Raw genomic sequence first — 27,708 nt, 5'->3', positions numbered from 1 at the left:
ATCATGGATAAAAGAAGAATGAAGTAACTTACTGGTTGACAACTGTAAATACGCAGTATTGCAAGATAGGTGAGACATATAGGAGCTTGCTATGGAGGGATAAATAATGTGGCTAGGATGACCATGATAGGAAAATGGAAGATGGCTCATGCCAAATTCAACCAAGCTATCTCAGAGACAGGCTATGGCTGCAGAATCAGGAAACATTGGAAATACAGATTGCGTGCCAAACAGCGATGAGTCGAGGTTGGCCTAGGATCAAGGATACTATTTTAAGAAATAATTGCAAGTCACCAGTGGAGTTACATGGATAAGCCCTGAATGTGAGACAATCCTCTTAGATTAAGGAACAAGAAAACATCTGCAACAGCCAAAGTATTGGACAATTAAAAGTGTATGTAGGCTGTGCAAATAGAGTGAGCAAGTCTCTAGAGGCCAAGAAGAGCAACAGCACCCTACATAATTGTATCAAATAGCAGTAAATAAGAGGCTTAAATAGACACCTTCGTGGTCTCTTTATATTTGACTCAGAAGCTGTAGACAAGGGCTATTCATTAGAGCCTCAGACGAAGATAGTGGTGTGCTCACACTCCCTCAAATGTTCCAGGACAGTGAGCAGGCTACAAGGTCAACTACAGATGGAAGATTTTGGCTTATGGCCGACCCATGAGGGATGATGTATTAATTTGGAGAATGGGGAGTAATCTGATGCAATTCAAAGCATCTAGGTTTTGTTTCAGGTACGTGCTGCTAGAGATCGGAACATCTAAGGTTGGGATAGTATGCCAACCAATCCATGGGTCTAAGGGGCAACCTAACATACAATGTTGCATACACCAATCCACTGCTATTTTGTCTGCTACAATCAGTTCTGTGTGTATTTAGTGGTTGTTCAAATGTGAGTACAGCAGATGAGGGTAATCTAGTAATTTTGTTAGTACTTACATAGTATATATGTATATATGTTCCCCTAACAAATCCCCCCCTTCGATAGGTTGCATGATTTGCCACGTAGGGTAACGTCATGCATGTGTAGTCAAGGTAATGTGTGAGTGTGCATGCCTCAGTCCAGTGCCTGTCAGTTCTCCCTGCTTTATCAAATGAGAATAAAGTAATACTTTGTCATATTCCTTGAGTCTGTCTGGCTATTTGGTCTGAGTTCTTTATTTGTAATTCCATCTAGCACAAGAGAGACTTCTTCAAGGTGCTAGAGCACACACCTAGAACAGTATAGAAAGTATCAAATCTAGCTGAATGCTAAATATTTGAAAGGCAACTATTATTTCCATGAAATCAAAAGGCATGCATTCATTCATCTTATGCCACGGCACAAAATGAATCCTTCATCATTAACCTTACCTAGATTCCTAGATTATAATGAAAACAACACGGAAGTCTATTTCACTTCTGAAATGACCTGTTGCATTTGGCATGCATTATATAATGACAGAATATGACAAATTACATTGAAATCTAACAAATAATAGCCTTAGAAACATTACTATGATTTAAAAACATGTTATTAATAAACAAATCACTGCTAATCATTACAACATCAAACGTGCTGTAACCTTTCCACTGCTCATTGGTTTTTTTAACACAAAAAGCAGGCTTGGTTTCAAATGAAACGTATTAATGAAGTTGAAAACAATCTACTTGTCTGGGACAGCATGAACAGGAATTAAACATGTTTGTTCTAAACATGTCCCCAATTTTGTTATGAAAATCATCTATTTTGCCTGCTAGTTTCAAGAACTAAACATCTCATTGCATCAAAACACACCGTAGATGCTTACTTTTTCTCTCTCGTCTAAGCAAATCCATTAGCATTAGCAGGGCAGTTCCAAGGAAAGGCATTCAGCCACTTAATACATGTCATTTAAATCGGTTCACCGTCATTAATGCCTCTGAATCACAGCAATTTCTATAGCAGTAAGAACCATGTTGTCTGCAACCCTCACACTTTCCAATAGACGTGCACAATTCAAGAGATCAGTCAGTCGGCAGAATTGGTTTCCAGAGTACACTGTTTTACAAGAACCAATCTTGAGAAATGAACAATGTTTCAATCCATGAGATTCACCACTTGGCCTCATCAAGCTTGCAAGAATAGACTGCTACCCTTGCTGTGCTTTCTGCGATTTCACCAAGTCAACAATTCATTGCAGCAGATATCGCCAGCTCTGATTACAAACACAATCTGGGTATTCCGTTATACTCGTAAGAGACTTTTGTTTTTTGTCTCCTTTGTTTGTCCTTGAAGAAGGCAAGGACATAGCCATTAGGACAACATCATTCCTCTCACATTGCAAGGTGTTTTCTCCTCCATTGCATATCGTCAGAGAACATGGGTAGTGAGAGAAAGTAGAACTCTTTTTTACGATGAAGAATGGGACAGGGAGCCGAGCAAGGGCCACACAGCAACACTGCATATTCTCCCAGACTTGGCTCCACTACAATGCCAGAGCATGGAAAAAAGATGACAGCAATGCTGCAGTCTTCCCTGGTTGCCACATCCTCCTCGATGGTGTGCACAGCAAAGCTACTGTCTTATTCCATGGTCAGATCATCTTCAATGAAAGTGTGGGACAGGAGAACAGCCATGCTGCACTTTCCCCAAGACACGAGCATTGAAGTGGAGCCAGTCACAACGTGTGGGCAAGGAGGGGGACAGGAGGTGGCACTGGGGAGAGTGCATTTAAAGCTGATGCAGTATTTAGCAAAGAACAATGTGCCTGAGAATATGATTACAATCAACAGCACTGAGGCATGCAGCCATGCAGGGGATTGAAATTCTTTGCAATGTGACAGAGACAATGGCACTTAATGGCAATCGCTGTTGATGAGGCGAGCATTTGAGCAGTTCATGACCATCTTTGGCAAGGAGGCAGGTACCTTGGAATTGCATTGCAACCAGTAACAATGAGTCAAGTTACTGGATGGTTGTGTTATAGTCTTACACACAGTAACAAGTGTACACGTATGTTTGCACTGACTTGATATAAATGCCTGGATCAACTGAAGCTAGCAAGAAATGCTCTGAAACCCTTTTCACGCTGTTCATGTTAAACAGGAAGAGAGAAGTCCCAGGGAAAGCCTCTGGGGGAAATAACCTTGAAGACGGATGGAGAAGTCTTCAGATCGCAGCTGGATGATGTAAATCCTTTTCGTTATCAAATTGGAGTGGGCTCTGCAGTTCAGCAAGTGTAGCGTGATTCAGGGATTGCAGGGACAGGAGACATTGCATGCAACATAGAGAAGGCAGAGCATTAGCGTTACCGGAAGGCAAGAGGAAAGGAACAGACGTTGAAAAGGACGTTGAAAGGATAGATTCAGATATGACACAAACGTATGATAGCATCAGTTGTGGAGAAGTAGCAATGCATTGGACTCCATGACAGCACTGCCTTTGTTGAATCCTGCAACCAGCGTCATGCTTCCTGATTACGTCACCATGCTGCTTACTACATATGGCAGGACGCTAAGAGAAAACAGCTAGACTCCTGCAATAGGATGCCAAAGACGCACCAGGAAACCTTGGCACAGAGGAAGAAAACATGTAATGGATGTGTTTCCAATGACGCCAAACAGACGATCGTCTGTGATGGGATGTAACAGGTTGATCCTAATAATTGGTGATATGACATGGATCTGGGTATCTGTTGGTCAGCCATAACATGATGGAAGCTTTTAGGTATTTGATGGCAGACCTTGACAACTATGCAAATATCTTGAGAGTTGATGGGAATCTTCCTCAGCGGGACAATGTCCTTTGCAATAGGGCACGTTTCTGGACACATATTGGCAATCTGTGGTGATGGGGCAATTTTCTAGGAGTTGGCAGCTGATACTGATCTTTGAACATGGGATACGTGCCTTGTCATCCGATGACCATCTTCAGCATCCTTGCTTTGAATGTGTAAGGTGATCTATGCAGATTAAACAGTTGGCAAGGCTTCTTTCACAATGATAACAAACTGAGTTAATTGAATCCATCCAGCATAGTCCCACAATAACATGCTATCTCCCATATTGCAAAGTTCTATTTCTTCTTTGAAGAATTGAGGACGATGGGAACCTTAGGTGTAAAGAAAGGAATAAAGAAACATCAGTAAATATGACTATGACAACAAATTGATTTACGATATCTAACCTTTGAATTCTTCTCTAGGTGTTGCCCCGTTGGTGGCACTTTAGTGCAACCGAGTGTTAGACAAAGCATGATGTTATAAGTTTTGAGAAGGGAAAATGGCATTGACGGATGAATGCATACCCGCTTCTGGTTCAACAATATTGCCACCCTCACCACATTCATAGCGGCCAGACAATAGTTACCACATGAGAACTATAAAGGGCACAGACGATTGGCTCTTAGACCCATCATTCAGGTTGTGCCACTTAAGCTTAGTCAATGAAAGGTGTGTCATTAACCAAAGATGAATTCAGGATAAGATCCGGATTGACAACACTGGTCATGAACTTCTCCAGGGCACAAGATTTCCGTAATCTCATGTCTGACCCCCTTATTTCATGTCCAGCCAGAACGCTTAGCTGTGACTCCTTGAATGGTACAGCAACTTTTAAAAGAGCTCCTCTGTGCCATTAGACATAGAAAACATACTATGTTTAACTGCACAAAGGAGGACCTTTCAAAATAATTAAAACACACATACAGTGTTGATGAAAACCTCTTAAATAGGCTTGCATTATTTTTTTCGAAGAGCCATTTCACATTTATTTTTAATTTAGTTATTTTTTCTAATTATATGCACACTCAAGCAAAAATGACAATAAATATTGATCATGCTTTTAAAATAATGACGACAAGGGGAGGGAAAACTCCGGCAGGGCTGCAGGCGCTGGTAATATTTTCTGGGCCCGGCAGCAACCTGCCGGTGTTACCGGCAGAGTTACCACCAAACCCGTAATTAGATCCAATATTTTTTCTATGTCTAATGGTACTGGTTAGTTGCCATAATAACATTATTAAAATGTCACAGGGGGCGGAGGGGTTGCAAGCTGCACCCATCATGGCAGGTTACGGTCCCTTCCAAGCCATGACAATGTGGCTCATGCAGTCCTGTCAACATTAGCAGTGTGTACTAAAAAGAAATATTAAACCTTTCACTGCTCTTAGGAGGAAAATGTGCTTCCCAATTCCCATAGGAAATCATTGAAGCACTAGCAGTGAAAGGATTTACCCATCCCTGACAACTATTCCATAATTAGATGTGACAGGGATATGAAGCAAACCAGTTTAGAATTCATATTCAAGAGTTTGCTCAATCTCAGATCCACTAACTCCATGCAGCTGCCATCAGCCGAATTACTCTAGATTAAACTACCAATTTCTACCAACCACACAGCCTCAGTGCATTTTATATATAGGCCACCGGGTCCTACCTCCACATTCTCTGAGGACATCTCTTCCATTTTAGCCTCCAGCATTAAGCCTAAATCTCAGATCATCTTACTTGGTGACCTCAACTTGGGACACAAGGGTATAAACAATGACAAATCCAATGACGTAGCCAGTGTTCTGGCCGACTTAGGCTTTACCCAACATGTCAATGTACCCACCCATATCAAGGGTCGCACCCTTGACTGGGTTTCAGACATGAACTGTGATCTAAAGATAACTTCGGTAACACCATGTGCGTGGTCTGATCACCATAAAATAATATTTTCCATCACTTCTTGCCCACCCACCCACCCACAGACAAACCTAACATTGCACTGCCAACCTATACTCGAAACAAGAAGGAAATTACGGTCGAGAAACTAATCCCCCTTATACTCCCATTACTGAATTCGGCCTCCTCCTCTTGCTCGGACCCCACCGCATTAGTCGATACATACAACGGGTCATGCTAAAAGCTCTCAATACTATTGCCCCACTCAAACTACGCAAACAAAAACCTTGCAATCATCTCAACTCATGGTTCACCCCTTACCTATGAGAATTGCGCATAGCAAAAAGAAAAGCTGAGTCACATTGGAAAAGCTCACCTACACCTATCAATAGACATAACCTTAGAATCACCTCCCTCACTTACAAAGAAGCTATCCTAGCGGCCAAAAAAGAAGTTTACAACATCAGGATCTCACAAGCGCAATCTAACAGCAAGGAACTTTTCAAGATACTTGAAGAACTAGAGTCCCCAGTCGCTCCATTGGATTCATGCACCCCAGACGCTGATTGGTGTTCCAATATCCAAAAAACTCTTCTAAACAAAATTGCCTTGCTCCAAACCAAAATTAACAGCAAAAAAAGCCACCTCTCTGACTCAACTGGCTACCCCCAGTCTTACATTACCCCTGCTCTGAAGCATGCTTTCAAACGTTTCAGCTTCTCACCCCTTACCACCAAGGAAGTTGAAAATATCATCATGAAGCTTAAGCCTTCCAACTGCCAAGGCAACACCTGTCCTGCACCAATCGTAAAGGAAGCAGCTCATGACCTCGCATTATTCATTACTTCCTTCATCAACTCCTCATTCATATCGGGTATAGTACCCGATAATCTCAAAGATGCTTGGGTCATCCCCCTAAGTAAAAAACCTAACCTCGACCCCAGCAATCCCACCAACTACAGGCCCATCACTACGGTTCCTTACCTACTCAAAATTTTGGATCGTGCCGCCTATCTTCAAATTCAGGACTACCTTGATACCAACAACCTATTAGGGCTTAGACAGTCTGGCTTCCGACCTAGACACGGCACTGAGACTGCCCTGATTGACTTGAAAACCCAATTCGAAGACCTGAAAGACAAGGGCAAACAAACTCTTTTGCTCCTCCTCGACCTCTCTACTGCATTTGATTTGGTTGATCACCAAATCAAATACCATCACCTTAAGATAGCCGCTCACTTCTCCGACGCAGCTACTTCCTGGATAAGCTCCTTCCTAGCAAATAGATCTATGAGGGTCTTCTCCTCCTCAGCTGCGGCCGACCCAGCGCATCTCCCTTGCGGAGTTCCACAGGGCTCTTGTGTATCGCCCACGCTGTACAATGTATTTACTAAACCGCTCTTTGATATTCTTGACTATCTGGGTGTCTCTTACACAAATTATGCGAACGACACCCAGTTACTCATCCCTATCACTGGCGACTATATGACCAATGTGAATGCACTCAACTTAGTTTACTCAGTCATCCAGGCCTGGATGGCACACCATGGGCTCTGTCTGAACGACGAGAAAACTGAGTTACTCATCTTAGGCTCCCAGTCTAAACTTATGAAACTTGACCCTAAATATAACTCCTTCATTATTGATGGAAATGTTATTAAAGTTACAAACGTCACAAAAACACTCGGAATTTACCTAGATTCCACTCTATCTCTCAATAGACAAACAAACTCAGTAGTTTCAGCATCATCGACATGTAAACTCATCACACCGTGCCGCCCCTTCCTAACAACGGACAACTGCTTGATCCTTGCCAGGACCCTCATCATGTCCAAAATTGATTATTGTAACACCCTTTACCTAGGGACCAGTCAAAGAAACCTCGACAAACTCCAGGTCACCCAGATCAACGCCATTAGGGCCGCTCTCAATATCCCCAGGCGTTCACACATCTCATCTACCAGGCGCAACCTACACTGGCCACCCATTTCACTTCGTATCTCACTTAAAACACTGGTCTTAACACACAAGGCACAAAACAATGCCGCACCTGCTTACCTATCCACTCGCTTCACACAACATACAGCCTCCAGACCACTGAGATCTGCTCAGGCTCACACAATAACCATCCCTAGCTTCAAGCTTCAGACAGCTAGGGGCGTGAGTTTCCCAGTTCTTGCTGCTAAATTGTGGAATTCCCTTCCCAATGATCTGAGGAATGTCCCAGCCTTCCACTCCTTCAAAATCAAAACCAAACAGTGGCTCCCCGAACAGGATGCACTGGCCTCAGCCTTGTAATTCTTGCAAGAGGTCACCCACAACCAGCCCACTCACTGGTTATACTGTATATTCATTCCTTGTAGTATCTAAGATGCATGTTCTTCCTTTATGTAAATATGTTTATATAATTGCATTATGTACCTATCTATGTAACTCCTTTTGTAACACTTTTTGTAACTTTCTTTCCAAACATGCACCCTGATGCCGTTGGGCAGGGTGCGCAATATAAATAAATAAATACAAATACAAATACAGATAACCAATTCAAGGTTATTCACTTTTAAAGTATTCCATACTCAGGACTGGTGATTTTTTTTAAATTGGAGACGAGCTAATATTTCCCACAAATATGCCAGAGCAACCAAGTGTAACGAGGGAGCCTGAACCAATGAAGGGGGGGTTAAAATGTTGCATTTAACCTGAACATTTAATTGACAAATTGGATAAAATGCGAGACAGTTTGCAATTTGGTTTCAAAACATTTTCATTTGCCCACAATATATGCCAGTATAAAAACATGTTCATGCTTGCAATGACCATACATTTCCATGCTGGCTTTACCACAATATGCCAGTATTCCTATATAAGAACATGATTATGTGTCTTTGCTAATAATGCCACTAATGATGCTAGAAAACGTATGCACAGTGGTTCTGCCAGTATATGCCAGTCTCCCATTATAGAAAAATACTCAATTTGCCTTTGCCATTAAAAATGCTAGGCCACAATATGAAAACATGTCCAAAATGATAGGTGTAAATTGCAAAAAATGCAAAATCTTGCATGTAATAACACTTATCATGATAGTTTTATCATAAAAGCCCAGTAAAAAAAATGACAGGTCATAGTAAGAAATAGCAGACGGGCTGCACCAAAATTCCAATCTACTTGTGTAATAGGTATCTACGTTAAATAGTAAATGTGGAAAAACATGAGTCTCAATACTGCAGAGCGGAAAGCTTAGGCGCCCACAAATGTTGACTGTTACTTCATTTGTAATAAGCATGCCTGCGTGCCCCCTCTCCCCATCCACGTATGCTGGGGACACCCATGCAATCCCCATCATATAGCTATCCCCCTACTTACCCTGTTTAATGAGCGGCACCCACACAAACTGCTATCCACCTCCTTCTCTCGCCGACAGAGGGAACGCTGGGTTTCTGTTGTTGGCCCTATACTTACAACACATTCACAAGGTTTGCTTTGCTTGGCCAGCTCTCTCTGCGGCAATGAAAGCAGAAAACCAAAGCAGCATTGAAAGCACCAATGGGCATTGAATAAAAGGTAAACTCTGCTTTTTCACAAATGCAATATTTTCAAACAGGCTATATTCATAATAATGGTCAATTCGACAATTTAAATTCTCCTGTTTTGGGCATTACCATGTAATAACGCAACATGCTTGCTTTATGATAGAAGCACAGGAGAAAATGTCATGCCAAAGAAGCAACTAGCCTGGCTGCTCCAGAATGCCAGTCCAGCCATGTAATAACACTTATCATGCTTGCTTTATTATAGATTGCCTGTAAAAATGTCCATGCCAAGGAGACAGCTGGACTGGCTGCACTGAATGTCAGTCTAGCTAGTTAACAGCACGTATGATGCTTGCTTTATTAAAGATGCCCAGTAAAAATGTCATTCCACAGTAGGACATGCCTAAAGTGGCTGCACCAAAATGCCAGTGTAGACACGTAATAGCACTTATCATGCTTGCCTTATCAAAGATGTCCAAAACAAAATGTCATTCCACAGTAGGAAATGGCTAGACTGGCTGCACCAAAATGCCAGTCTGTCATGGTATTAACACGTATCATGCTTTATTTATTTTAGCTGCCCAGTAATAAATGCCATGCCAAAGAAATAGCTAGAGTGGATGTCTCAAAATGCCGGTCCAGCCACATAATAATACCTATCATGCCTACTTTATCAAAGATGCACAATGGAAAATGTCACCCCACAGTAAGACATGGCAAGTCAAAACACATAATAACACTTATCATATCTACTTTATCAAAGATGCCCATTAAAAAAAATCATGCCACAGTAAAAAAAGGCTAGACAGACTGCATCGAAATGCAAGCCTACCAGCATTAGCACACTTATCATGCTTGCCCTATCACAGATGGTCAGCAGAAAAAAATATGCTGTCACATCATCATTTTCTACTGGGCATCTTTGAATTTAATGTCTTATCCCCACCTCAAATTCCTTCCCAAACTCAAATCAGTGGCCTGGCCTGGCACAAACAAACAAGCACACACATCTACATAACATTCACCCATTCATGTGTGCATCCAGAACCCACCTATGCATTACACACACAACATTCACCCATACATCACACACTCACTCATTCATACGTGCATCCAGCACCGACCCAAGCATTATACTCACACTCACCCATCCATACATGGCCCCACACATACGACAGATCCTTACCTTCAGCCCGCTCCAAACTCTGCTCGTCGCTGCATGCTGCCCTCCCAGGAAACATGGAAGCTATCCAGATGCCTCACCACAGGAACAGGAACCGGGAGGCGAAGAGCGCTTCTTGTTTGCTGTATCTGGAGCACTACCAAGTCACTGCCCCAGACAGTAGGAATTTGCAGGGAGCTATCAGAGCACCCCCACATATTCAGAGGTGCAGTTCCCCAGCCTGCATCCCAAATGGGCCATGCAAGGCCGGGGAAGCAAGACGTCTGTGTCTTTGCATGGTCCATTAGACATCTGCACTGGGAACCAGAAGCTGTCAAGGGAAAACAACACTTCCTTGTGACAGTTTAAGCCAGCCCAGTTGTTTGCCCTGAGATGCATAAAGCAGCTGGAGGAGCCCTCCCTCTGTGTTTGCACAGGGATGGCTCAGCTACTCCATAAAATGCAAGAGTACCAGTTGATCTGCATCCCCTTCCATTGTGGATAGGCTCCCATCTATGCCTTACCCAAGCACTGTGGCATTGCTTGGGAGTAACTTTCCTTGTTGTTAAGGTATATTCTAAAGTCAAGTTTGGAAAGGTCACAGACACCTTTACACACCAGAAAAGAGCCAATACATAATTTCAGGACTATAAACCAATGAATGAAGCAGCAAAGCATATTTGTTTGCACATTTCTTAGTAGTCTGTTATTGTTCTTTTAAAGTCTTACAATCTTATACGGCCTTTTTTATCATACTGCCGAACCAGTGATTGATTTACTTAGTTATTTTCTCTTTAACCACCTGGCCTCTCTTTGCCTTAGTGGTGTCTATGTGCCTTCTGGCAAGTTTAAGTTCATTTAGGGTTACAAAATGGGAGCCCTGCAAGAGAGAGTAGATTACTGCCATCCCATACAGGGGTCCAATACTATGACCCAGTCACCTGCTGTGGCCTTGCATGCTACAGCTGACCATTGGCTAATGTTTCGTTTTTTTCTGCTTCTGGTGCCCTGCGCTGTACATTTTAAATAAAACATACCCGTGTTCTTGGAGTGCTTTGGGAGAGGGAAGCCATGGGGAGATGTGGGGGACATGCAAGTGGTTTAACCTGCGGCTGGTGGTGTTTATACCCCAAAAAGTTACCTTTGAAAATGTGCTGGGCAAGAAACATTTAACTCAGTGACCTGCAAATATTTGTGAGTCGATTTTGTGAAAGCTCGCCCAACCTTACTACATGCTCCTAAATTATTTATCCGCACAGTAGGATTAAATAGACTATTTCCTCTTGATCTGTTTTTTTTGCTGGTTTGGGAGAGTGGCAGGGAGAAAGAACTTTATTGCTGATGTTCTTATATCTTCCTCTACCTTGTATCCCCAGGTCCCGAATTTTAAGTTTCCAACTCAGTTTCATAATGTAGAGAAGGCTCTAATGTAGAGAAGGCTGACTGGATGTTGGAAGTGTTTTGGCATTTTATTGCATCAATGTGTATACAGGACTCCTATAAAGGGCTTCCTTGGATCATCCGTATTGGAATTACAGCTACTAATCACTATCACTCAACAAATGAGTCTTTGAATTCTTCTTAGATTAGATTTTGTTCAATGTGATGATCAGTCTGTCACCATGAGTGCCTGGAGACCACCCCTGGGATGGTAGCGGTGTGTGGTATAAGTCAACATAACATAACATAACATAACCATGTATCGTACACTCTTGGACTATCTGACGCCATGCTGGTTACTGAGTTAGCATCATGGAACTTCAGGAGTTTGAACACTATCAATTGTAGAAAAATGATGGCACGGATTACATACCCCACCATACTAGATAATAACTTTGCACTTTTCCTGAAGAGTCAGTTTAGCTGAGGCTTTAAGCACTTGTGTGTCAAAGTGAAATACTGTCTTAATTGTCTTCCAACAATCTATGCATTCCCTGGTACCAGAAGGAGTGTGGGAAACATGAGCTTAATTCTGTGTAATATTTGCACTCCCAGTTCTATTCACAAGACCTTCTTTGCATGCCTTGTTCACACAATGGGGCTAATTTGACATTTTACATCCCACACCTAAAAGATTCAGAATTACAACACTCGAGTCACATGACATTTAAAAATGGAAGACAGATAGATCTCCATTGTGGAATGGCCATTTTGCGAAGGAGATCCATGTAACAATGATTTCTAACAGGGATTCTGCACGAGAGTCAAGGCCGGCATTAGATGCTTAAAAACCCTTTCTGAAAGTTACGTGTGGGCAAAACAAAAGTAAAAGAGCCATGGGAAGCTGAATCACTAGGCGCTATACCATAACGCGCTAGAGGAGCTTGCTGATCTCAGCATTTTGGCATCTCACGAAAAGCTGTAATATCATAAGACAAAAGTTAAGAACATACATATTTGAAACTATTTCGAGGAGTCTTTAAGCGTGGCATTTGCCTCAGAGGATATCCCCCCTACAGCAAACCAAGTTTGGCATGTGTGCAAGAAACATACTAAAGAGTAGGTTGTCTATACTGGAGCACCCAATGAGTTTGACCCATACATGGTACGACAAACGTTTAATATGTTCTTTTGCTTTTTCATTATTGCCAAATATATTGTTACAGATTTATTTTCAATGTATTTGTTAAATCCAAAAATAGAATGTTTAAAAACTTAAGAAGAAAACAAGAAAAAAACACATTAATAAGTAACATAAAATGGATGTTATACACATTTAGACAAACGTGAGAAGAGAGCATTAGCTCTACACTGTGTCTCTGTGCTTATTAAACAGCTCGTCCCCAAATCTGTCACTGGCTTAGAGGGCAAGGATTAGCCGTGCAGTTTACTGGTGTCATCAAAATCAACTTGACGACATGTTTAGCATCACGCTGGTATGTTAATAAGCATACTGTATGAATGCATTGTTCCAAATTTACGCATTCCTAGTGCCTAATTTAAGTCTAAAGTCAATGCATTTGCCTAACTACACTTTGCCATTTAATTAACACATGGTGACTTCTGTCAGCGTGTGCTGATTCGAAGCCCACAACATGGAGAACTGCACGCCTGAGAGTCTGCATGTGTCAACAATCATCATCAACAATGCTAATACGTTTATCAACACCTGGTGATATGGACAGAACTGTTTGTAAACATCTGTCAAGCATCTGTTTCACTAACGAACTCCCGGGGGGATGACGTTCTGTGCTGCTCAGTGCTAAAACGTGAAAACCATGTGTTATTAGTTCATGAATATGGTTTAGGCATCCAAAATACAAGTAGGATAAGCATTGGCGAAGCAAACCGTTTTGGCCTTGCAATGGAGCACAACGCATGGGGCAGTGGGCAATAAAACCAACATGCCCAAACAAGCTGCCAGCATGCGGGCACTCACATAGAGCATCCGGGCACACATGCTGAGCATTGGAGCACACATATGCAGACATCACTTTGCAAACACAAGAGGGAAAAGTGGGCACACACGACATTGGCCCTCATTACAACACCGGCGCTAAACCATGGCGCTATTAGCACCATGGATGGTGCCAGCGTTGTAACGAGTCCGCCATGGTGAAATGGGGAAATACCGCCCCATTCCAAGGTTGGCGGGGCGGTATTTCCTCATTTCCCCATGGCCCTTCCCCATTCCCATTTTTGCCCCATAGGGCTCAATGGGAATGGGGAAGGCGGCAATTACGGTACCGCAAATTGCGGTACCATAATTGCCTGTGAGGTCACTTGCGGGTCCCTACTTTAATGGCTGGACCAGACCAGCCGTTCAGGTCGGGTGCCGCATAGGGACCTCGTAGTAAGGCGCTAAGTGGTTAACGGCGCCGCAGCCTTTTACGGCGCCGTTAACCACTTAGCGCCTGGGTCGTAATGAGGCCCATGGAGTAATACAACGAACACATTGGCCCTCAATACAATACTGGCGGTAACCCATGGCGCTATTAGCACCATGGGTGCTGCCGGTATTGTAACGAGTCCGCCAATGTTCAATGGGGAATTACCACCCCATTCCAAGGTTGGCGGGGCGGTAATTCCCCATTGAACATTGGCCCTTCCCCATTCCCATTTTTGCCCCATAGGGCTCAATGGGACTGGGGAATGCGGTAATTACGGTACCGCAAATTGCGGTACCATAATTACCTCGAGAGTCCCGTTGCGGGTCCCTACTTTAACGGCTGGTCCAGACCAGCCGTTAAGGTCGGGTCCCGCAAAGGGACCTTGTAGTTAGGCGCTAAGGGGTTAACGGTGCCGCAGCCTTTTACGGCTCCGTTAAACCCTTAGTGCCAGGGTCATAATGACCCCCATTGCATAGAAAAAACGTTGGGTGAAATTGGCATGAGGGTTGTGGAATAACACAATCAGTACAGGGGTGGGAAGAGGAACAGAACAAGCATGAGGAACCGGGAAACAGAAAAGGCGTGGAGAATAGAACCGGAACTGGTGGCGTGGTGGGGGAAATGAGAACAAAATGAACAACAGAATGATCATGGGGGAACACACAGAGTGTGGGGGCACGCTAGTATAGCAAGGAATCACACTCACAGTGCACTGGCGCACCTCTAAAGTGCACAGGGCCATACTCGCAGCACATGGGGTTACACCAACGCCACCTGGGGGGGAACACTAGAGCATAGGGTCACCCTAAAAAACACAGGGGAGCACATACAGAAAATATGGGTCACATGCATACATGCGCACACACACACACATTTACTAATACACACAAAAAGCATCACTCAAATCACAGGTAGATTCAAAGTACAGGGGCATTCACAGCACTCAGAGCATGGGGCACTTACAGCGCGGGTGTCACTCACAGAATGGGAACACTCATAATGCATCAGGTACTTACATGCTCCAGACCATGGGGCACTAAGAACGTGGGGTGCACACTCAAATCTCTGGATGATGCACACTAACCACAAAGGGGAGTTTAGATACTCAGCTTTGGTGGGCAAACATCCACCACAGTGAGCTTGAACATTCACATCACTGGTAAGTGGGGGGAGTGAGCACAGAACCCGGGGTTGGAATACATGGTCATGGTGGGGAGGAGAGAATTAAACCAGAACGGGGAAGCAATCAAATGCAATTGGCCACACAGGGATATAACCAACATGGAGGAGGAATATAATGAGCACCGGGAGAGGCAGGGGCGGTGTCATGTCCTTTCAAACGTATCAGTTGAAAGGGGCCTTAAGCTTCAGTGTGGACCCCACCAACTGACGCCATGTTACCAGTCAGATGTTTTATAACCCACCAATATATTCCTTTCTATTTTACTTTAATTCTGGGGCTTCAAATGTGCACTTTGTAGCACTTCCCTGACAAGCTGAGTGTGCTGGAGCCCTTTTGGCAGTTAGTTCACTTAGGGCATACAGAAGTGTTAACACCTCGTTGCATTGTAAAACAGGTCCATCCACATCAGCCACTTGCTGACAAAGAAGGATGTATAGCTTTCTGGGGGGCTTTAGTGTTTCAGCTTCCTGCTGGATTGCCATCTCATGGTAAACAGCAGCTATTAACCCCGGGCTGTATGTATTTGTCTCTGTTATATTGTATGCACCCCACAGGTGCCTCAGACTGTTTTCCACTCTATGCAACGGGGGCCTCGAACCATCATATTGAAATGGACTACTGCGCATCTTCATCTGGGCCTGGGGAGTGGAAAACAATGAGCACAGGAGGAGGTACACATGCAGGGTAAACGCACCACAAACCTTCCACCAAATGCTGTCATACATATGCTGCACGTCTCTACGCATCTCCATGTGGGAGAACACCATAAATGCTGGGCTGTGAAACATAGGTCTCATCTGGGAGTGGCCATACAAAACATTGGTAAACCTATTAATCACTAATCATGGGAACTCATTTGGTCATCAGACCCTAAACCTTTTTCTATTAAGCAATGATGGCAGTGGTGTACCGAGTGGGGGTAAGGGAGCGGAAGCTGAACCCCACAGGCCCTTTTGAGAGCCTGAGCAGGATTTTTGTCAGTCGGACACCTCTCCCATTCAGCACCTCAATGAGGGTGCCCAACGGGAAAGGTATCCTGCTGGCAGGACAATGTGTGTTGAGCAATTCCTGTACAGCACGTTCTGAATGGGAGAATTGTGACGCTGCCAGGACAATGCCCCAAGGAGCTCTGGGTAGCAGAGGGTCCCTCACACTTTGCTCTATGTAAACACAGCATTCCAATGTGAGCCATTGGGCATGGATGGGAGGGATGGGGGACTTTTAGCAGGGACGTTGTCCCATTAGAAATGTGCAGGGGAGGGAGCGATCAGCAGTGAGAAGGGTTAGCAATGCTGCAGGTATTATGAAATAATGACTGTGGCTTTACCCAACGGGGATTTGTTAGGCTCACATTAATCTGCATGATGCAATTGTGACCTTGCATGCCGCATGGGATAGGGAGAATACAACTAAAGCCATCCTCTTATTGCTCAACATATTACTAGGATGATGTATATAGTGTAAAGTTTATTATGAAAGGATAGTTTATTGTGTAATGTGCTTTGCTTAAAAGGCATTGATAAAAATAAAGTATTATTTGAAGCACATGAAATGCAAAGGGAAACCTTGATAAATATCTATATCAACTAAATCTGTGACGATGTGCTCCGTTGCTTAAATTATCTACATCCTGGTTTCAGAGTTTAACAAAAGTATGTGATCCTGAGCCCGGGCAGATCACTCAATCACACTGTCTTATCTGCAGCTCTATGAGTGATTCACTTCAGAGCTTATGTTAATATATCATGCTGTTATTTAAAAAGAAAAGCCTGACTATAGCGTTGCTCCACATATAACAATAGTGCAATTTAGGTATGTTGCACCACAAAGTTATTTGCCGCTTGGCTTGCTTATGGAAACGTATGCTAAAGTAACTTCCATGGTGCCTCCAAGCATCAAAGACTGATGATACTCTTTGAAATGTCTTTTTCTGGGAAGTCACTTTGGTTGGTGCAATCAATATGAACATTAGGAGGTTTGCATGAGTTTTGCCCCAGAGTGCCTGGACAGAGGTCTAGTAGATGAGTCCCCGGCATCTGTAATGGTTCTGCAGTTTTCTTTGTTTTGTTATGTGTTAAAATGCCATCTGCCAACAATGTTACCAAAAACATAGATCGGGGCAGGGGTGGGCAGCTTGGGGGCACACATGAGACCGAATGGAATTGCACACACTGCATTTGGGGGGAAAGTAGCAGTTCTTCTATTTGCAACTCATCCCCCCCCCACCACTCTCGCATTGTTTTATTTTCAAAGTAAATCATCAGAAAATGACCAACACTCAAAACGGCATCACATTTGCTGTTCTGTCATTTTGAAATACTAAAGCTGTGCATGACATCCGAGACCCCTTTGCAACTTGTTCTTTCTTCGTGTTAAACCCCACAAAATCATGCCTTTCCTGGAAACACACCCCTGCATGCTTTATTTCTTCAAATTGCTAAGGAAGTGGGGCAATATATCTCTGGAACGGCATTGCTACTGAAAAATCACTGGTGGAGCAAAGAATTCTGTGTTTTCATTCAACACAGCTTTTGTTTTCTTTTGCGGTGAACCGAATTGCAAGCAATGAAAGAAATGACATGGAATTTAGTTTTTCCAAGTCAAGATCAAAGACATTCTTGGCAGGATATCTCTGTGTCCAGAAACCAACCGTATATGTTAAAGCCCTCCAAAAGGTTAATTAAAAAGAAACTGTGGGCTGCAGAAACCGCATTTAGGAACATGACATGAAAGGAAATAAACACAAGTGTAAATCTGCTCTTAATCAAATCAGGAAAATGCCGTTTGAAAGTTAAATGTCAAATGACACCCTGTGCTCGCACAGAAATGTGACGGCATATGTGGTTGTCGGTTTCGCTATATAAACTACATTATATTTATTCCCAAAAGACTTGGTTTCTGTTAAACAAAAAAAACTCTGAAACCAGCAGAACTAGTTTGGCCCAGGCATGACTTCAAGGATGCCCTGCCTCCCAGGAAAAGAAAATTACATCCACAAGTCAATCAGCCCATCAGGACACATGAAAGGCCCCAGATTGTGAAAATTCACTTCCTTGCCAGACTGTCTGGCATCCATGTAGAAAGGAACAAAGGACCCGATCGAATTAGTATTTCAGGTGTGATTTCCTACTGCACCCTTTCCCAGGACAAACTACAGGGCTTGAAAGGGCGTCATAAAAGTCCTTTGTGCAGACTGACCCAGGAGGAGGCAATTTGGCGGTGGGGGTTTGAAGGACCGCCCACACATATGACTAATCCAGCCCATTGACTTTAAATAACTTTTTATATTAAGACATTTCACCCAATGCCCTGAATAAGCAGTGATGTTATATTATGCCAGCATTTCATGTGTATTGGGGACAAACCAAAAAAAGACTAAGCACACGTTCCTAGCACTTGGTGAATTGGAATGGCAGTCAAAATGCATTTCGGTGTGAATTATAAATGGCACAGACATGAAACTTTGTGAAAAGATGCAAAATATGAATGGGCATATATGTAGCTATTTGCTGAATTTTAAGTACTATGCTGTGCATGAAAAGAGCAAAATTGTGCCAAAGGGCAATGCAACATCACACAGTCACTGATCAGTTTCCCCAATTCCCTTGACCCATTGAATCTGCATATCTACTTTTCACGAAGGTGGCTAGTATAAATCTGATGTTTTGATCCATAACTCATTTTTGTCAAGAAATAAGCTTTGGGAAACAAAGCAAAGCCATAAACACAAACACATAAATGATGACATTTCCCCAGAACCAATCAGCCCAGGGCAAGGAGGGGACACTGTGAGACTGCCCTATCCTAGCAGAGGGGTACGTCCAGGGTACTTCCCCCCAGATTGTAAACCAATGATGTCATTCTGGCTATTTAAGGGGGAGTCAGGGAACACAAGGGACAATTTACTGAAAATCCTCAATCCACTGACAAGCCATGGGGAGGCAGATTCAGAATAAAAACCAAATCCAGAAACAGCTGATCCCATCCAGGCAGAATCATCCATCCAGCCAGAACCACCCCTCCAGATCCAGACTTACATCCAGGGAGAAAGGAGGAAAGGCAGCTGATCCCATCTAGGAGAGCCCAGCTGTCCACAGTGACCGGAACTTGCATAGCTGTCCGGCATCACATCCAGGAGAGAACAGCTGTCCCAGTGACCAGATCTCTTGGCACGCTGTCCCAGTGACCAGATCCCATGGCCCGCTGTCCAGAGACCTCGCTGGCTGTCCAAATTCCCAAACTCAAGCTTACATTGTAAGTATCACATCACCCTGTCCCCAAAACTGCATATCCCGCTCTTTTGACCCTTGCATCCTAGTCATATCCCACTGAAACCCCAGTCAAATCCCAAATTGCCAATATCATCTGATCAGCTTTTCCATAGAAGAATCTGTGTTAGTCTATGTCCATTAGCGCATTCCTTTTCTATTTCTTTCAGTTATCTGTGTAAGTCCCTAGTACTATTTGAAGTAAATCAATTAATTTCCTGATTGAAAATTCACGTTCATCATTGTTGCCTTTCGAAAGTAAAAATTTTGTTGAGTGTTTTTACTAATTATAGCCCTTAAAATATAGTCTCAACAGAAATAGTCTAGTGCAACAAAAACCGAATTTGCATGGGCATTATGCTTTTCTATAAATTCCGATTGGCATTTTTCCCAAAGAAAAACCCACAATGTAATCCCATTAAGAGTCATCCCTTTCCCTCAGAGTCCTCCCTGTTATGTGCCTTTGTTTCTGATCCTAAAAAACTATTTTCGATTTTGACAGTCAAGCCCTTCCCATGGCTGCTGTCACCACCAATCCCATGTGAAACTAGATTTCCATTTGCGCGTGTGTTTTCTTTTGCATTTCTTTCTTTTTCTCAAAATCAATGTTCTTACCTGTGTTCATGTTGCCTTGGTGCCCTGCTTAGTAGTCTGTAAGCTTCCTTATCACTTGAGTGTAGCAACACAAATCTCTGTCCTAGCTATCCCATCGCAGCTGTAAACGGCTGTGCAAGTAACAAGTAAAATGTGATGCTGTTTTTCTCCTAAATAAGGTTTTCAATTTCGTTTCTGCCCTCCCATCTTGGTGTGGTGGGCTGGATTCATATTTTTTCTTCTTCCTACTGACTCCTTGCAACTACTCTCCATCCACAAAGAATTTAGTTAGCCGGTGTTTGGGGGGAAGTGTAGCAGGGGGAGTGCTGAGCTTGAATGCCATCTGTTCTTCTAAATAAAAAAAGATTTTGCTTCTGTTTTCTAATAAAGCTTGATGCAGATTATGTAAGAGTTTGAAGTAACTGTATTATGGGATTGTTGCATTTGTACCGCCACACAGTGGTGGCTGCTGCCCTGTTTGATTTTGCATTTATTTTCATTGAACCATAAAATGTATAAATATTTCATTGTTACACACTAGCCTGGTTCATAGTCCATTGTGACACGGGGTGTGTGTTAAGGTGGGTATGAGACGAGTTGGGGGCCTTCTCAAGAAAGAACTCAAGGTTCAAATAAAAAAATAAAAAGTGTGCGCCACATTCATTGTCAGTGGAAGAAGTCCCTGGCTGGAGTGCGCCGTGTTATAAAACATTACACATCTCACTAAACATCACAAATCACATTTTGATGTCACTTCCTAATGGCACAAAATGCTGAAACCCAGTCTAAGACTGCCCATGGCTCTCCCCTTAAAACCCCACCTGGCTCCACCAGCAAGTGTTTGTGACTCAGATGGGGAGAGATTTTCTGGCTAGGCACCAAACATCTGCTGCCTGTGTCTGGTGCAGGCAACCAGTGGCCGCAGGTGATTTTTTGTAATTGGAGGGTCATACATAGTTGACAGAAATAAGCATGAGCCACCGAGTGCAGCAGGAGCCCAAAAAATTCAAAAGGTGTTCAGGGGCGCGGGGATGTAGCCCCAGAAATGTTTTTGAGTAATAGGTTAAAATGGTGCATTATAGAGAACACTTTCTATGAAACTTTGGGTAAAAGGCCTGACAGTCTGCAATCGATTTGTATAGGGTAATGCATGAAAAAATTCAATAGATGCAAGTCACCAACAGTGCACATGAGCATTCCTCAATGTATTTTCATGATGACTTTTATCACAATATATACCAGAATAAAAACATTTTCACACTGACTGTGCCCATACATTTCCATGCTGCCTGGCCCTATGCATGTCAGTATTCCTATATAGGAACATGCTCCTTTTTTCATTGTACAACATTCCAATAACGATACTATAAGAAAACATGCCCAAGCTGGCTCTGCTAATACATGCCAGTACCTGCACATAGGAACACACTCCTATTGGCTTTGCCATTAAAAATTGATTGATTGATTGATTGATTGATTATTTGTATAGCGCCTATACACAATGTGTTTCAAAGCACTTCAAGGAGGGAGAGAAACAAGGGAAAATACAATACATTCTTACAGGTCCTTGAAGCAAATCAGAATGTGAGAAATAACTATCATATCATAGCTGATAGTATAAGTGCATGGAACAAATAACGGAGAGTTGAGGGAGGAAAAAAGGAGACAATACAAGCAGTAGCATTACTATGCCTGACGGCAATTGTTGCAGTGCAAAAATGACAAAAGGAGGGGCGAGGAGGGGAGGAGGTGGGGGAGAGGATGGAGTGGGAGTGGAGAGGAACAAACGGGTGAACTATCTTGAGGGTCAATGAACAATCAAGGTAGTGCTAGGGGGAGGGGAGGAGAAAACAAGAAGGAGGAGGGGGAAACAGACAAGCTCTTTATCAGAAGTCAAGGACAGTGATAAGAGTAAGTGCTTGTAAAATAGAAGGAAAAAGGGAAGAAGAGGGGATGGAAGCAAAAAGCAGGCGCTACACTTAATATGCCTGACGGCAATTGGGGGTAGTGCCGGAGAATAAACAGAGGGGGGAGGGAGAGGGAGGAAGGGGGAGGAAGGGAGGGAGAGGTGAGGGGAGAGCGGGAGACAAGAGGAGGCAAAGGCAAGGATGAGGGAGCAGGAGGAAGAAAGGAGAAGGGGGAGGAAAAAAAGGAAGATGAGCCAGAGGGGGAATCAGAGGGATACAAGGAGGAACAAAGATGAACATGTGGCAGGGGGGGACGAGCAATAGTGGATGCAGGGGCAAAAGCGGGGAACACATGAAAAGATGCAAGAGGCAGTGGGGGGCAAACAAGATGGACATTAGGGCACGGAGCCAACAAAACAATGATGGGTGTGCCCGAGGGCACAGACACAAGACTATATTGACTGCAAGTGAGGGACACAAAGAGACAACACAGGGTATAGAAGGAGGGGATACAGAGAGAACATGGGGATTCTGAGGTGGGTGAAGGAACAAGGAGACAACACGGGGCATCCTAAGGGGTGGGGGTGAACAGAAGAACAACAAGGGGCATCATAGGTGTGGGGGGAAACAGGAGAACAACAGAGGACATGAGCGGGGGGTGGGGAAAAATGCCATACCACAGTGAGAAAACATGTCTGACACGTAACAACACTTGCCATGCCTGCTTTATCATTAATGCCCAGTACAAATGTCATGCCGCAGTAAGACATGGTCAGACTGGCTGCACCAATATGCCAGTTTTACCATGTAATAATGCTTAGCATGCCTGCTTAATCATATGCTGGAATAAAACATTTCATGTCACACTAGGAAATGGCTAGACTGGTGGCACCAAAATGCCAGTCTAGCTAAGAAATAGTACATGTCATGCTTGCATTATCATAAATGCCTAGAGAAAAATGTCACGCCACAGTAAGAAATGGCTATGCAAGACAATGTCATTCTAGCCACGTCATAACACTTATCATGCAGGATAAGTGATGTTACGTGGTAGACAGGACTACATTGCTGTAGGCAGTCTGGTTACATTATCTGAATCTCGCATGCCATTTTTTACTGGTCATCAGTGTTAAAGCAAATATGTTTGCTTTAAAATGGACGCCTTGTAAAAAAAAATGTCATGCCACAGTAAGATTACGTGGCTAGATTTGTCTGACCACTTCTTACTGTGGGGTTGCCCCGAAATCAGAGGCTCGCTCACCAGTACGGTGAGCACCACTCACTGTGCTGATTAGTTGGCCTCTGATTCATCCCCAAATCAAAGGTTGCTCACCAGTGCAGTGAGTGCTGCTCACTGCGTTGATGAGTGGGCCTCTGATTCATCCCCAAATCAAAGGTGCACACACCAGCATGGTGAGTGGCGTTCACTGTGCTTGCTAGCAGGCCTCTCATTTGTGGGCAACTCCTCCTCCTTCACCCCCAAATCAGAGACCTGTCAGCGGGTCTCTGATCTGGAGATGCAGGGGGAGAGGGTGCATTTTCCATGCACCCAAACATACACATTCATGCACGCACCCATACGCATTAATTGTCCCATCCACCCGGGCACCCACAAAACAGACACTCTTTCATTCTTGCATACATGTACACAATTTGTTTTCGTACCTGCATCCCGACTCCTTAATCCACTCTTCCAAGTCCAGCGATGCTCTCCTGCTCCCATGCAGCATAAACAGGAACCAGGAAGCAGGTAATGATTCCTGGTTCCTGCACATGTGCACACAAGCCAGCGCGTCCCCTGGAGGAAGCCTCAACAGTTCTGTATGTGCGGAGAGGCACAGGAGCAACCCCTCACACATTCAGAGCTTCAATAGCCCAGCCTGCATCCCAATGGGCCATGCAAGGCTGGGAAAGCTAAACACCCCAGCCTTGCATGGCCCATTGGGAATACTGTGGGTTACGAAATGCCAAAACAGTTCAAGCCAGTCCAATATGCGCTGCCTCAGCTGCAACAACCAGCTCAGAGAGCGCTTAGTGGCAGCTCATCCAAAATTGGTGAGTCAATATCCTGTAGCACATTATGGATGAGTTGTCGCTGCAGGCAACTACTATGAAATACAGCAGTATCAGTCAAACAATATGTGACAAGGGATGTACTGCTTGACATTATCAAGGCTAGCAAATACTAACAAAGAGAAGGACTGAGCTTAAAAAGAAATCCTCTGGGACACACAAGGGGCTGCAGTTTAGGGTCACACTAGATCCAAATCAGCCTGCGATATGCCATCCCTCCACTATGGCATTAATATTGGATTGCCTACAGTTCGCACTAAAGTGTCACTTACCTGATACAAAATTAGAACGGACTGGCCCAAGATCATACTGGATCTGATTGCTGAACCTGTGTGTGAGGCAACTGCTCACACCAGTAGTGGAATTTGCACGTGTGTGCATGACTGAGGCGTGGGAAGCATATCCTAAAATGCAACGACAAAATAAAAGAAGAATATGCCTTGGCAGGCATGTTTACTGCTGCACCCTTGGAGGCCATTTTCGCGTGAATGCACAAAGCAGACAGGGGTCTTTTCTGAGCCCTGCAGTGGCCATAATGCCAATGGCCATGCAAAGCATGATCTCTCTCATTTTTTCTTTGTATTTCCAGCTGAGAAATAGAGGTGGAATGCAAAACATTCCCTAAAATGCAAACGTCGTGAAATGCTGTCCAAAGCCCTCCACCCAGAGAGACCTAGTAGGTTAATTTACAAAATCTACTGGTTGGAAGGATTTGATGACCGCAACGCTCATCTCATCCTAAACCAATTGAGACCGCTAACTAGTCCTCTAATTCACAAGCTGACTCTTCCAGCTGGTTTGGGGCTTGGCAGGAAGTGCGAAGTGCCACACAACCTGTCCTCCCTTCATATATAGTGATTCATGTTGGATTCCTCTGCTTCTAAGAGTTTAAACAATAGGTTCAATCATGGCCGAATTCAATTGTACTCAATTGATCTGACTTGGAAGGATGAATGGACGGTCTATCCCTACCAGGTTCCACACCTGTGCTGGCAGGCTGAGCCTATAATGGTCCTGATTCACAATGAGAAAATCAGGAGATGCCTTGATCATCTCAGATCTAATCCTGCTACCGTATCGCTTACTCGGAAAGCCTACAACTGGAGAAAATCCAGAGCTGCCTGGAGCCTCCTAGAGATGTGAGTGTGCAAATGCAATTCACTGAGATCGGCTCAAGGGCATCTCTCGGTGCTCCAGGCAGCTCTGGGTTTGCTCTAGTTTTAGCCTTTGTGAATCAGGTAATGTGGTAGCGGGAGCACACGCTCATGTGCAACTCCTGATTGGCTCCATTGCACACCTTTATTAATCAGGCCTGTTGCTTTCAAAATATTGCAGTAACCAAATATAATGAGTGCGGCACATGTAGCATTAAGCTTCATTGAGTCTGTGTGTGGACTCCTGTTCATGGAATTCCATCAATGCTTTCGAAATCCGAGAATTACTTTTACTATATTTTACAGATGGCTTAAAATATATATTTTTATGAACAGAAATCTCTCATATTGCACTGAATTATTTTAATGTGTGCACAAACTGGCCATTAATGTATTTCCATATCCCGTGGGTTAGCGCGGGTAGGATGGATCAAGCCCTTTCCTCTGTTTCAAGGATGTCTAGCAAGATGTGCACTTTGACCTTTCCACAAAAAAGTTCTTTATAATGGGACTCAGTCTTGGTATTTGAAGCCGCTCCCTGTAATTGCTTTGAAATCTATCGCAGAAAAAGCATGTATTTGTCTAATGCAGCTCTACAGGTCTTTTACTAAAAGTGCTCTAGAGATGTCTTTAAATGGCACTTAAGCAATGCAGCGATGGGTAACAACAGCCTCGGGGATTATGGAAATGACGAAAACGAGAGGAGTCTAAGATGATTTTGAACAGTGCAATTTGGTCGCATAGTCACTTTTGAAGATGGCGATAAATCAGTAGCAGAAGCAATGCAATGCACGAGGGCATGGGTCTCTGATGGGCTAGCAGCGAGAGTGCAGAGAGAGACCTTTTAGGATCCGAAGGCGGCACTATCGACTAATATCCTGCACTTGCTGCTTCCGCCATGACACGTGCCGTAAGGTTCTTTTCTCTTGTGCCTCCTGATTGGAGGACAATCTAAATCTGCGCATTGGTGGTAGGGTCTAAAAAGGATTGGTTCAGAAAAAGACAGAGGTCATCAAGGGAATGCGAGGGCAGGAGAGTTAAATATTATTTTGGGTCTCATTACAAGTACGGTGGTGCAGGAAAAACAGCTCGTAATTACTGCCGCATTATTGCACTGCTACACGACAGCTTTGGTGGTGAGGGGTGGGGGAATCACCAGCAAAATGCTGGTGGTAATTCTGCTGCATTACTGCAAAAAAACAGACAAATTGGCAGAATTTCCACCAGCAGAATTCTGCTGAAATCCCCATGGAGTCTTCTAGACTCCATAAATGGCTATTTAACCGTCATTCTACCACGTATAATGTGGCAGTAATTCCACCGGACCAAGAAGTGTTAACAGTAATTCCCCTCAGCGATATTTCAGTGGATTTACTTCCAGAATCCTGCACAATTTATAATGAGGCCCAATGTACATATCATGTTACCATCAATTCACAGTGTTTGCAAGTACAAAAAAGCATGTGCTTACAGAAACGGTATGGCCAGGTCAGCACACACTCAAGAAGTCCGGCTTTGTTAAATGACACTTGAAGGCCGAGAGGTCCAGTTATATCAATCATATGGCAATTGACAGCCAAGATATTGCCATATGCCAAATGCAGTCTGAGATGCCCAGATATTGAAGTCCTATGCCAGGATAAGCCAGGTATGCCCATCTACAGCAGGTCAGGACATGATGAAATTTACTTAGAATGACTCACTGCACATCGATTACAGATCTGTACTGCAAAATGGTCTTTAAGTAACGAGAACGGAGAGCACCACTGGGTCTTATTACAAGTTTGGTGGTATTTGGCGGTAAATCCTCCAAAATACCATTAAGCATATTTACCGTTACAGCTTTTTGGCTGGAGGAGTTACTGCAGGATTGGAAGTGGTGGTAGCTGGTATTAGTTCCATTTATTGGAGTCTACAGGACTCCCTGGGTATTTCAGTGGAATTACCACCAGGCGTAATTCCACCGGCTTTAATTCCACCGATTTGAGCGGTATGGTGGAGGAATTACCTCCATCATTCCGCTGCACTTTTTACCTCCATCTTACCTCCAAAACCATAGTTCATTGGTGCAGTAATGCAGTGTTACCACACTAAACTACACACTAAACAGCTCCCCAACCAGGTCCAATCTCAAATGCATATGTATAGCTAGTAATACCAGAAAGACCCTAATTTGCATTATACAACCTCACATGTATTAGTAATTAATTGGACATTTGTAAAAAGTTAGTGCAGAAAAATATGTCAATTTAGAGCAGAAGCAAACACAAGGCAGGATAATTGTAAAGGATGCATGAGTTGGAGACAGGAGGAAATACTCATTGGGGGAATGGTGGGAGAGAGGATGGATTGTCTCATGTCAAAAAGAGAA

This window comes from Ambystoma mexicanum, chromosome 10 (genome assembly GCF_040938575.1).
Source record: "Ambystoma mexicanum isolate Mex_15411 chromosome 10, UKY_AmexF1_1, whole genome shotgun sequence".
NCBI lineage: Eukaryota > Metazoa > Chordata > Amphibia > Caudata > Ambystomatidae > Ambystoma > Ambystoma mexicanum.
This window is presented reverse-complemented; position numbering follows the sequence as displayed.